Source organism: Silene latifolia, chromosome 11, assembly GCF_048544455.1.
Source record: "Silene latifolia isolate original U9 population chromosome 11, ASM4854445v1, whole genome shotgun sequence".
NCBI classification, from domain to species: domain Eukaryota; kingdom Viridiplantae; phylum Streptophyta; class Magnoliopsida; order Caryophyllales; family Caryophyllaceae; genus Silene; species Silene latifolia.
In genome coordinates, this window is record NC_133536.1 from 82,649,932 (window position 1) to 82,663,559 (window position 13,628).

Sequence of the window (13,628 nt, forward strand, 5' to 3'; positions counted from 1 at the left end):
GAGTGACAAGTTCGGAAAAAGGGACAGTTAACTAGAGGTTCTTCACAACGTCCACAAACTTACCGTACTGTCGCTCGATCTTTTCGTCTTTCAGACGACCTGGGAAGGGCACTCTGGTAGCAATGAGTGGACCCGCAACTTTCTCTTTACCTTTATCAATGCGTGACATCTCCGCAGCAGAGGAAGATGACACGGTGTAGACACCTCAAAGTTGCTACTGGCCTTACGAACACCCGATGATGAGGCCCTTATTTTAATTCGGAATGAAACTTACTTGAATTTGATATAAGGTTATTTATGCTCAAAATTGTCCCAAACACAGCCATTTTATAGCCCGGTCCACTTCGACACTTTACTATATACCTAGCCTCTCTTAATTAATTATGGGAGTAATGTTATATATCGACGGCACAAAACCGTAAATAATAGTGAACAGTTATACATTTTTATGGGCCGTACTCAAGGTGACATTTAAAATGGGTTAGATGAATTTATGCTCCGAATAGTCATGATTGTACAAGCCCATAAGGCAGATGCTCGGTTAATAAAAGAACCGAAAGTCAAGTTTAGCTAGTACACGGAGGATTAGCATGATGAGTTGTCTGGCACAACTTTGCGTATTTATCACATTGGAATTTCAATAATTTATCTTATTATAATATTGATAATGATAATTAAGATGGGATTTGTGATTGAGATAAGGAAAGTGTACACAAGAAAGAAAGCAAATAAACAAAGTGTGTACGTAAGCATTCAAGAATTCATAGAGCAACGGAATTCAGCAGGTTGTAGACGAGTACTTCGACTAAAAGAGTTCTATCTTACAATAGTTCCAAATCTCGTCAAATACTCCCGTCCTAACTAGTATAAATACTCTCCTTTACGCACAGAAAATTCATAAAAAATATACTACCTTTTCAGAAATACAATTCCATACAAAATACTACCTTCCCATCATACTTTCACAATACATACATCCATCCTATTTTGAGCATAAAGACGCCCTAAAGTCGATTCGAGTAAAAGTTTAATTGTCGAAACGCCGTATCAGAGTAGGCTGAGGGTGTCATATTTATTCTTTACTTCTTATATTATCGTAATTTAGCTTTCGTTGTTTGTAAATAATTTGTATAAAATTGTTTTAAAAAAACGTTTTCTTTTATTAAAATCGTCAAATATATAATATTACAAATAAATAGTAGAGGCCGTCAGTTTGATGGGCGATCCGGGTGCCTAACACCTTCCCTGATCGTACCTTTACCCCCGAATCCACAATCTTTGGTTTAGGCCGGAGTGACGGATCAGTTCCCATTCCAGGGATCAAAAGGGGCCTTTTTCGTTAACTTGTTTTTGTATGTTTTTTTTTTTTATAAAACCTAATGGCGACTCCATATTATTTACTTACTTATTTTCAAAAAAGGAGATTTTTTCAGGGATCTCACAGTGGCGACTCCGCTGGGGACCTATTAAGAGGGTAAGACTTGAAATTTAATTGTAATAATATATATTTGACGCCGTTTTCGCCTTTCGGGCACAACTAATGATTAGAAGAAAATACTGATTGCATGCTTATTTGAGTATTGGAAGTAACATGATGGTCAAAACAAGAAGTCACGAAGTTATACTGTATAATTAGTTTGTCTTGACTCTTGCTTATCATTATTTTTCCCCATCCCGTGCTTATTTCTAATTGTTTCTCGATTTTTTTTGTATTTTATTCTGAGACAAAAAAGGCGTAGGCTCCCCGTTAGCCAATATAACGTCATTTAAGCTACCCTACTTTACCCTCGGTAAGTATGTTGTATACTTAGAAGGTCCATTCGAACGACTAGGCCTTACACATATTTTCCACCTCATGACGTCGCATTTTGGCAACTCGTCTAGTCCATATGACTGGGGGAGCACAAAAGCGAGAGATACCCTCGGGTATTTTAATGTTGTGAGTACCCAATTTCCTACCCACAAACCTAACCATAGATCCCGTAGAACCTTTGTTAGGTAATGTTACGCATGTCCTGTTTGTTATAATCTTACCTGTATTAATAATTAGCAAAAAAAAAAAGAAAAAAAAAAGAAGGGTTTAACATGTACACAGAGGTGCGTCTCAGCTAACAACCACCTCAGTCCGTCGCAACGTACATATACACTAAAACCTTGGAATGAGTCCTTACATACTTAGGTTTCAACATGTAGATATAAAAAGCATCACGTGTATATCGCATCGTTAGTAGGCTGTCACCGCAGGTCCCTTGCATCTGCTTGCATAAGTCTTCCTACCCTCATTAGCTATTACATTCATCAATCTTGCATGCACACATAATTTAAACACTTAGGGAGGCATCATAGGACGTTACACAGGCATATCCATTCATCGATCAGCTTAACTGGTCTTACATTCCATTAGTCCAGTATGTCGGTCCGTCGGTCCTGTCAGGTAATAAAAAAAAAAGATTAGTTCAGTCCGTCAGTTGCGCGTCAAAAACAATACTAGCACATATAGTACCATTCTAAGTGCACTAATAGGTAATAATCCAGTGAGCATGTAAAACATTCAGGTCTTAGCTAGTATTAGATACATGTACATTCAATATATGTACTCCATTCTAGTCCTGTTATAATAGAAATAAAATTTATTTTCTAAAGGCTACTATGTCATGATCCAGGATAGGGAGGCGTAAAAAATACCCAAACTTAGTAGTCACTCCAGCTTGGGGACGAGAGAAAGGTACAGGGAGACTAAATAGTATACCGCAATCCGTACTTATAACCCAACCACCAGTCACCATGTCGCTCGAAGAATCAGTCAAAGACCTTAAGAATGCTCTATCCATTTTGACCGACCGATTGTCATCCATAGAAGACAAAATCAAGGATGACGGTAGTGGTGAGAATGACGTAACCAAAAAGCTCAAGGACATGGAGAAACTTATCAAAAGAAACACTAAGTATGCTGACCTACTCGATGTTGAATGTAACATGCCGAACATGCGAGGCAAACTACCTCCGAAATTTACGACCGCTGACCTACCAAAATTCAAAGGTACCGAGCATCCAGCTCACCACATAAGAAGCTTTGTACAAGCAATGGCCTTAAAAGAAGTGGATGCATCAGTTTTTCCGGCTATTTTTCCTTCCACTCTAGAAGATGTACCCGGAGTTGGTTTTTCTCCCTAGATCCTACACGTGTATCTAACTGGGAAGACGTAAAAAAAGAATTTCTGACACAATACTCCAGCAATGCAGACTTATTGATCACAAAGCGGGATTTAGAAGTAACGAAGCAAACTGAGAAAGAAGGTTTTACAGATTTCTTAGCTCGGTGGAGGAATAAAGCTGCAAAAATGATTGAAAGACCGCCCGAAGCCGAACAGGTGGATATTTTTGTGAAAAAATTACGGGAACCTTATAAATCACACCTGCGATATGCAGGCATTGAATCCTTTGCTCGACTAAACAAGATTGGTATACAAATAGAAGATGATGTTATCGAGTCCACTGCCAAAAATCAGTCCAAAGGTTGCTTTAACAAAGACAAGAAAATTTTTGCTTCAACTTCTAAAGGGGGAGACACGGTGAATGCCTTGGAACAAAAACCAAGGAGGGAATTCACTGATCTAGGTATGAGCCTGTCACGAGCACTGGATCGATTAATTAAGGAAGGATATATAAAGCCCATTGGACCCACTCCAGATCCAGCAAACAAAAGTCCGAAATGGAGAGAAAATGAATATTGCAAATATCACAGAGGTAAAGGACACGATACGGATTATTGCTTCACCTTAAGGCATGCTATCTAAAATTTGATTGATAATCGCACTATCCCTTTACCCAAAGCAGCTCGAAAGCCAAACAATAATAAAAATCCACTCGAAGACATTCTGGCCATTTCAGCTAATGACTCTATTTATACTGACCCGACTCAGTTTATATATGATGTTATGGGTTTATGGGTGAGTGATGAGGAGGACGAATGGGAAGATGATGATACGACTCATGATATTTGGGGTGATGAAGAAAGAGTATCTAATGACACTTGGGCAGATAATGAAGGCAAAGACGACACCGATAATGAACTCGACCAGAACAATGTACAACATTTGACTCGATCAGGTAGGCACTATAAACCTACTGACGCAAGCCCACCCCAGGTTATGCAAAGTAAAGAAGGGGAAAATAAAAATGCACATGAAGATGACGCTCTCATTAAGTTATTCAAGAAATTAAAAGCTGACATTACTGTTTGGGACTTATCATGCAACTCACTGGAACATAGACAAGCTATTCTAAATGCATTGACAAGTATGAGTGTCCCATCTGAAACTACTCCGGCTGAATAGGCCAGTTATTTGACAACGGACAGAGAGGCGCCCGTTGTCACGTTCTCTGATAAAGATTTACCCCCAGAGGGTATAAAGCATAATAAGGCACTCCACCTAACTACACTATGCAACAAAAAATATGTGCCTCTCTCACTAGTTGATAATGGATCGACAGTAAACCTATGCCCACTCAGAACAGCCCAAGCTTTAGGCTTTGAAGAAAAAGACTTTAAGAAGACTAATCGGATTGTTCGTGCATATGACAACACACGTAGAGACGTATTGGGGCTGTTAACAACTAATATAACTACTGGACCCATAGAAAAGAAAGTCACGTTTCTGGTGATCGACATACCTGCCTCATATAATCTTCTTCTGGGAAGGCCGTGGCTTCATGAGCTTAATGCCATATCTTCATCCCTGCATCAAAAAGTCAAAATGATAATTCAAGGATCAGTAATTACTCTAGATGCATCACCTGCCAGAGTCGAAATCACACCCAATCCAGTATTGCAAGTTAACCATGGTGAAGATGACGTAGACCTATGGGGTTTCAGCGAAGAGGACGCTTTCATAGAAGACGAGTCACAACCCATTGATAAAAAAATTAGCCCTTATTATGCAAATACTACTGTGAACTTAATAATGAAAAACAACGGCTACATGCATGGGACAACACTTGGTAAGACTGCCAAAAGGGCATCCGACGCTTCACTTAAATGAATCAAACACGACCTCTTTGGTATAGGGTTTCAGCCATCCAAGAAAGAAATAAGAGAAGCATTGACAAAAAGAATGAAGGAAAAAGCTGCAAAGAGAGACAATAGACCTACAAATCAAACAATAGGTGCATATCCACACACATTAAATGGACAATTTGTCAAAGAAGGTGATTATTTTCCGTATTTTAACTTTCCAGAACCATTCTTTGTCGAAAAGACAAAACAGAAAGTTCCCGGATTTGAAATATTTGAGGACTGTCACTTTTATGAGGAGGCACTTCCCCTCCCATTAAAAATGCATGCCAACCAACGATTGGATTCCAAAAACAAATAATAATGCCTTTGGTTTACTCTTTGGGCAGGCACCCATAAAACACTCAGACCATTTTGTCATGGCACTTCAAGACAACAACTTTGACCCTTCTAAGGTAATCACAACTCATTACAGCAATAACATGGAGCATGGATGGCGTAAAACCTGGAAGTGGACTACAACTAATGGAAAGAGTATCAAAATCAGTGTGGGAGAAGGGCCTATGTTTGAGGAAGCTGAGTCCGAACCCGAGTCTGAAACCGAGTCTGAGACAGAGAGTCAGTCAGAGTCTAGCAAGCAGGGGTTTTCACCCTTCCATTCCTCTATCGAGTCTAGTGTTATGAAGTCTAGTATCCTAAATGAGTCGGGGTTTAACCCTATTTCTTTTCATGCTGAGTCAGGGAGTTCCCCTATCAATTCTAATTTAAGTTCAAATTCCGAGTCTAGTGATCTACTCCTTAATGTACTTCTTTCCAAGGATAATAAAATAGCTTTCAATTACTTGTCTGGTTCTCCTACCTCTCCCATATCTTATTCTGATTGTTTAGTTTCCGATGAAGATGAGTTGCCAAAAGATATAATAAAAGCATTAACGCATCAGGAAAATAAAACATCAATAATTGAGGAAACGGAATTAATAAACATAGGCACAGATCAAGATAAGAAAGAAATAAAGATTGGGTTGTCACTAAACTCAGAAGAACGAGCAAGTTTGATTAAAGTACTCACAGAATATCGTGACGTGTTTGCCTGGTCTTATAAAGATATGCCCGGCATAGACAGAGAAATTGCTGAGCATACTATCCCACTGTATCCTACTGCAAAACCCATAAAACAGAGACTTAGAAGGATGAAATCAGAATGGGCATTAAAAATAAAAGAGGAAATACAAAAGCAATTAGATGCAGGTTTTATAAGAGGGGCTAACTACCCGGAGTGGGTGGCAAACGTTGTTCCAGTACCTAAAAAAGACGGAAGGGTCAGAATGTGTGTTGACTATAGGGACCTTAATAAAGCAAGTCCAAAAGACAATTTTTCGCTACCACATATTGACATTTTAGTGGATAACACGGCTAGTCACGCTCTACTTTCTTTTATGGATGGTTATGCGGGGTATAATCAAATTAAAATGGCCGAGGAAGATAAGGAGAAAACTACATTCCTCACTGAACGGGGAACATATTGTTATACGGTTATGCCGTTTGGACTTAAAAATGCGGGAGCCACTTACCAAAGGACCGCCACAACACTATTGCATGATATGATGCACAAGGAGGTCGAGGTCTATGTAGATGATATGATAGTAAAGTCATTGGATAGAGAAAGTCATACGACCGCATTACAAAAATTCTTTGAGAGACTCCGAAAATATAATGTTCGACTCAAGCCGCAAAAATGTGCTTTCGGGGTTACCTCTGGGAAGCTTTTAGGATATGTTGTTAGTAATAGAGGCATTGAGGCTGATCCATCCAAGATCAAAGCAATTAGAAATATGCCACCACGAAAAACAGAGAAGCAAGTTCGGGCATTTTTGGGGCAGTTACAATACATTAGTCATTTTATATCCAAGCTTACCATGGTGTGTGAACCAATTTTTAAGAAACTAAAGAAAGGGGCATCCCTTGAATGGGATGAACAATGTCAGCAAGCATTTGAAAAAGTTAAAAAATACTTAGAAAACCCACCAATCCTGGTCCCTCCAAGACCTGGACTACCACTTCTCTTATACTTGACAGTAACCGAGACATCAATGGGTGCAATGTTAGCATAAGTTCAGGATGGTCAAGAAAAAGCAATTTACTACCCGAGCAAAAAATTCCTGGAATACGAAACCAATTATTCTCCAATCGAGAAATCATGTATAGCATTAGTGTGGGCCACCAAGAAGTTAAGGCACTACATGTTGACCCACATAATTCATGTCATATCACGAATGAACCCTCTCAAGTATCTCTTTGAAAAGCCGGTTCTTAGCGGCAGAATAGCAAGATGGACCATGATGCTTGCTGAGTTCGATCTTACATTTATGGCTCTTAAATCGATTAAGGGAAAGGCAATTTCTGATTACCTAGCTGATTTCCCCGTTTCAGAAGACAAACAGGAAGCATACGACTTCCCTGACGAGGAAATATTTGTTATAGATGATGAAACGTGGCAGTTATTTTTCGATGGCGCATCCAATCAAAAGGGATATGGCATAGGGGTACTTTTGATTTCACCAGATGGGGCACATACCCTCTTTCAGTTAAGTTAGATTTTAGCGTCACAAATAATGAAGCAGAATATGAAGCGTGTATATTAGGACTTCGAGCGGCAGCAGCCTTGGGGATTAAAAACTTAAAGAGTATACGGAGATTCGTCACTCGTTATAAATCAGATTTTGGGAAAATGGAAAGTCAAAAGTGAGGGCCTGGCACTTTACCAAACATACCTAGAAACCATTCTCAAGCATTTTGATGATCCGAAGTTCATTTATTTATCCCGAGATGAAAACCAATTTGCAGATGCTCTAGCCAAATTGGCGTCGATGATCAATATTCCAAATGAATTAGAAAATATCCCATTATGCATTGAAATAAGAGAGGAACCAACATACTGTATGGCCCTTGATGATACAGTAGCTGGTGATGACGCACCATGGTTCATAGACGTATTGAACTACCACTTAGGAAGAAGCTTTCCGCCAGATTCTGATGTAAGGACGCAGCGCGCTATCAAAAGGTTTGCGGCACAATTTATTCTTAGTCAAGGCAAGTTATACAAGAAGTCTCAACAAGGGATATTACTCTTATGTGTGGATGGAAAGGAAGCTAAAAGAATTATGGAAGAAGTGCATAATGGTACTTGCGGACCACACATGAACGGCCGGATGTTAGCAAAAAAGATAATGCGGATAGGATATTTTTGGTCGACACAGGAACATGATTGTACACAGTACGTTAAGAGGTGTCATAAATGCCAGTTATTTATGCCAATGCACAAAGATATACCACCTTCATTCTTTGTACAATTTGGCATCACCTTGGCCATTTTCGATATGGGGCATAGATATAATTGGCAAAATCACTCCCAAGGGAACCGGAGGACATGAATTTATATTAGTAGCAATCGACTACTTTACTAAGTGGGTTGAGGCAGCGTCTTATGCTACCTTGACTTCTAAACATGTTGCCAAATTCATCACCGAAAATATAATTTGTAGGTGTGGTGTCCCTCATGAGTTGATTAGTGATCATGGTTCCCATTTTAAGAAAGATGTGGCTGCCTTACTAGCGCATTACAAGATCCAGCAGCGTAAGTCGTCTACATATAGACCACAAATGAATGGGCAGTGGAAGCTGCGAATAAAAATGTGAAAACTATAATTGAAAAAATGACAGAAAAGTATCATGATTGGCCTGCAAAGTTGCCCTTCGCCTTATGGGGATATCGTACGTCGGTTAGAACACCAACCGGTGCAACACCATATTCACTAGTCTACGGGATGGAGGCAGTACTTCCTATAGAACTTGAAATTCCCTCTCTTAGAATCGCATTGGAAAGCCAAATACCGGAAGTGGATTGGGTACAAGCTCGATATGAAGAATTGCTATTAATAGATGAGAAAAGACTAGCGGCTCTTAACCAAGTTGATTATACCAAAGAAGGATTTCTCGTTCTTTTAATAAAAAGGTCAAGGCAAGGAACTTAAAAGATGGAGATTTAGTTCTTAAAGAAATACGGGCACCGGTCAGAGACCCGAGAGGCAAGTTCAAACCAAACTGGGCCGGCCCTTACATAATTAAAAAGATTTTAAAAGGAGGGGCAGTGCAACTGACAGACATAGAAAGGGTTGAGTTCAGTCAATTAACCAATCTTGATCAGTTGAAGAAATATCATGTGTAAGTATTCCAAAAAAAAAAATAAAAAAAAAAAGACCCCTCCCAGGTCGAAAAAAAAATAATTAAAAATTTAATGTTAAGTAAAAGAGTAAAAAAAAAACGCAGCGACAGTAAAAAAAAAAAAAAAAAAAAAAAAAAAAAAAAAAAAAAAAAGGACCCGTCTCAGGCTAAGGGAAGATACACATCACTCCCAAGTTAAAGACCCATCACAAGTTAAAGAAAAATGGTAAAAAGCCCCTGCCAAATCGCAACAAAAGAGAAATAAATAAATAAATAAATAAATAAAATAAAATTCAGAATAGAGACCCCTACCTGGTCCAAAAAAAAAAATTGTTAAACAAAGAGAAAAGACCCCTACCAGGACCAAAAATAATGAATGAAGTCCAGTAGCAGCAGTCAGACATAAAGGACAGCCACAGCAGAATGAATGAACACGGAAGCAGAAGACGAAGAAGGATGCAAACAGAGTGGGCAGCAATTCAGAATGGAGACCCCTCTCAGGTTTTTTTCAGAAAAAAAAAAGAGAGAGGAGATAAAACAGAAAAAGAAAAAAAAAACTTAGAAAAAAGTAACAGGTTCAAAAAAAAAATATATTAGAATCTGTAGCAAGTTTTGTTATCAATATATATCGCTCTCAATTAGGAGTTTTCAAAAAAAAAAAAAAGTGGCAACTAATCGGAGAAAACTAACAATCGTTCCTCTTATTCTATATCTAGAGTTATCATGGCAGTAAAAAAAAAAAAGAGAGGAGATAAAACAGAAAAAGGAAAAAAAACTTAGAAAAAAGTAACAGGTTCAAAAAAAAAATATATTAGAATTTGTAGCAAGTTTTGTTATCAATATATATCGCTCCCAATTAGGAGTTTTCAAAAAAAAAAGTGTCAACTAATCGAAGAAAACTAACAATCGTTCCTCTTATTCTATATCTAGAGTTATCATGGCAGTAAAAAAAAAAAAAAATTCCTACACAAACTTTGAGGTTTGTAGAGTTCATAATCCATCCTTTTATTTCAATCCTAATAAGCTATAACTACATTTATAATGCTCTAGATTCCACTTATTGTCACTTCTTAGGTTCGTTAGCCACTGTACTCTTCTTTCTAGCTTCATTCTGATCATCCGGGTCATTCTGATCCTTCTTTCTTTTCCAAACCAGAATTCTACTACCTCCACTTTTGTGTCCTCTACTCGAGTCTTGAGTCTTAGAGTTCGTCTGAGTCAGGTCAGGTCCTTCTCCCACCATAATAGCATCAAGTTGCAACCTACGTTTCGCTTGACGAGCTGATTCACGTTCCTCTATAGAGTCTGATGTCATCCAAACCTTATAATGATTGCTTATGTAGGTTGAGTCAGGAACCTTTTCTATAGTCCAGAACCAACGTGCATTCCAGTATTGGTACCAGTTACGCAAATAAGAATGGGTCATCGGAGAAATTCCAGGAGAAATAGTATCTAAAGAGGGTACTCGTTGTTTTCGCCCGAATTGTCGCAACAAGCGAGAAGGAAATATGAAAGAGGAGTGAGTAAGGCCAGGTAGTCTATAGTATGTTATAGAGGATCGCGGGGCCGTCATAGCAGGGATGTGCCACCATGATATAGTCCAACGAATTGGAAACCCACTGTTCATCCATTCCCTCCAGTAGCTAAGTGGCTACTCCCCTTTCACAACTCTTTGTCTGCCAGCGAAGCTATGAGGTTGATAAGATTTGGGATCGAGAGGTCGTTCAACTAGCCGCATACGCTCTTGTAGCCATACCTAGGACAAAGATTTATCGACATAAAATGACCCACACCAGGTCAGGAAAAAAAAGAAATAAGATGACCCACATCAGGTCAAAAAAAAAAAAAAGAAATAAGATTACCCACACCAGGTCGAAAAAAAAGGAATAAAAAAAAAAGAAAAGGAATCAGAAATAGGAAAATATGTGAGTTGTGTGAATGACACAAGAAATTACCTGAAGTAACAGGGGGCTACCGCAGAATGCAGCTTCTGGATTATGTCGTAAGGTATCTAAGCAATGAAGAGTTTCAGCTAAGACCAGAGGCATAGGTGAGCAGTCGTTGCGCATGTGCTTTACTACTCTTAGAAGGCAGCCGTGTCCGTAAACATTGGAAGGGCTTACAAATAGATAACGGTTGAGCAGGCATAACACCAATGCCCGTTTTTTATAACGGAAGTCAATCACAGTCCTGGGGTAGCTAGGGGAAGTGAAGTGCGCGATCAGACGACATAGATTTACCCTACGTCCGTTCAAAAATTCATCAACACGAGTAGTAATGCCCAGATAATCTTTGAAGTCTTTTCTTAAATCATCATCGAGACTAGGAAGCGCGGGAGAAGATTGAACAGATGATCCTAGGATGGCACTAAATTCCTCCGTCATAGGACATATCTCACGATCCCCAAAGCGGAACACGTGAACTTCGGGATCCCAAAATAAAGCAGCAGCGCGTAAAAATTCGCAGGAGATCTTAACTTGTTTCAGTGATAGCAGCAAGGGTCCCAGCTGAACACCAATGACGTAGTCCTTTTCATCCTTCGTGAGGTTGTCAAGCCATAATTTTAGAGCGTTTTCAAAATTTTGAGACATTGTGAGTGAAGAGAAAATTTTGAGATGGAGAAGTTTAAAGAGAAGAGTGCTATTAAAAGAGAAGAAAGCATGGGGCTAATAGAAATATTTATCCGTATTTAATACGGAGTTACCAGATACTCCTCCTTGTCAGATGCAGATTAGCTACTGAGATTTAAGAATTCTAGTAGAAGTCGATAAGCTGAACTTTCTAAGAAAAAAAGCAGGGTCAAAGGCGGGATTCTTATCCGAATTCGCATACGCCGCCCCTCTCCGGATCATGCTTAATAGCACGTTTTGAAAATCAAAATATTTTAACATGACTAGTAAGGAAATGTGAGACGTCTCTATGTTAACTTAGTTAATCATCAATTAGCTAACTGTAGTATTCATTGTAGTAAGTACTTTAGAATTTGTGTCATGGTCATGCATCATGCATCATCTACAATATATTATCATGCATCATCTACCATATATTATCATGCATCATCATACATGATTAACATCATCATGCATCATCAGTGAGCACATGAATTTGTTCCTGAGATCAAGCAAAATATAAAACAAAGCAAAAGAAAGGGGCAAAAATTTGAGATCTGAAATCATTCAATAAGGAGGGAGAAACACATATAATCTGACAGAAAGTCCGATCAAAACATACAAGATCCGATGGGGCTCCTTCATCAGACATCTAGTCACCCATCGGGGGCTCAAATTGGCGCACACCTCCGCTGAATTCCTTCCATATCAGGAGCCAGTTCAACAGTGCTCCGACGCCGACCATCTTGTCGCCAATCAAGTGCTGGAATGACGGCCAAGGCGCAATCCACGCTGATCTCGTCCCAATCAGAATAGTACGTTTCAACAATCATTTAAAGAGTACAAATTAAAAGTCATTCGTAAAAAAAAAAAGTGGTACTTACTTCGATGGAGTTCCGTAATCGGTCATCCGATCGCAATCGGGGGCTCGAACGTCAGCTATGGCGGCAGAAAACCGCTAATCGCATCCCATATCAGGAGCGAGCAGTCACCTCATTGCTAGTACAAAGTTGGGACAATGCCTATGGCGGCATAGGCGCTGATCTCCGGGGACGATGGGGCTTTAATGTTCTGAGCAATAATAGTTGAATTAAGAAAAAAAATCAAATCGAATTGGAAACAGGAGGATGATTTACTGGAATTTATGATTAAATTAAACTAGAAAAGGGGAAAGTAAAGTTTGGTCAGTTGAATATGAAAGAAGCAACATGAAACTTGTCCTCCCTGAACTTTGTGGAGTATATTCAATGAATACGTCAATTAAATTTGTGAGTCAACAAAAACGATCCATCTCCATACGGGCAAAATAGATGTACCTGTATATTTTTTGTGAAATAAACACTTGATATTTTTGAGAAGTCAAATTTAAACTTTTCCTTTTTGTGAAATAAAATTTTGCACAAATCCTTTTGTCGGCAGGCCCTAACATGCATTCAAGTTCTTAAAATAAAATTTTCTGAACTTGCCCTTTTTCCAAACTTATTGGTCAGCGGGCTCTAACACGCATCTAAGTTTGTAAAATAAAATTTTACGATCTTATCCATCCTTTTCAAAATAAAATTTTGAATCCTCGGTCGGCGGGCCCTGACACGCATTCGAGCTTGTGAAATCAAATTTTGCAGGTACACTCTTACGTGAAACAAAGTTTTGCTTAACCAGATTCCAGACAAGCGGAACAAAGTTTCGTTATACCGCTTTTCAGGAAAGAAGTGAAACAAAGTTTCACTATGACAATTCCAACCGGCGAAACAAAGTTTTGCCATGCCAGCTTCCAGTCAAGTCAT

The 13,628-nt window shown here is 38.9% G+C and overlaps 1 long non-coding RNA gene across 2 annotated transcripts; it reads right to left on the reverse strand.

Moving 5' to 3' along the window:
* Window positions 1-2,066: 2,066 nt before the first annotated feature.
* LOC141611763 (uncharacterized) lies at window positions 2,067-13,226 on the reverse strand. Of its 2 annotated transcripts, XR_012528726.1 has the most exons (6): window positions 12,729-13,122; window positions 12,467-12,636; window positions 6,286-6,316; window positions 6,084-6,172; window positions 4,675-4,739; window positions 2,067-2,427 (listed from the first exon to the last, which is right to left on the reverse strand). It is a non-coding gene; the product is annotated as an uncharacterized LOC141611763 (long non-coding RNA). The 2 variants fall into 2 exon arrangements; XR_012528725.1 differs by lacking the exon at window positions 6,286-6,316 and having other exon boundaries at window positions 12,729-13,226.
* Between the last annotated feature and the right edge of the window lie 402 nt (window positions 13,227-13,628).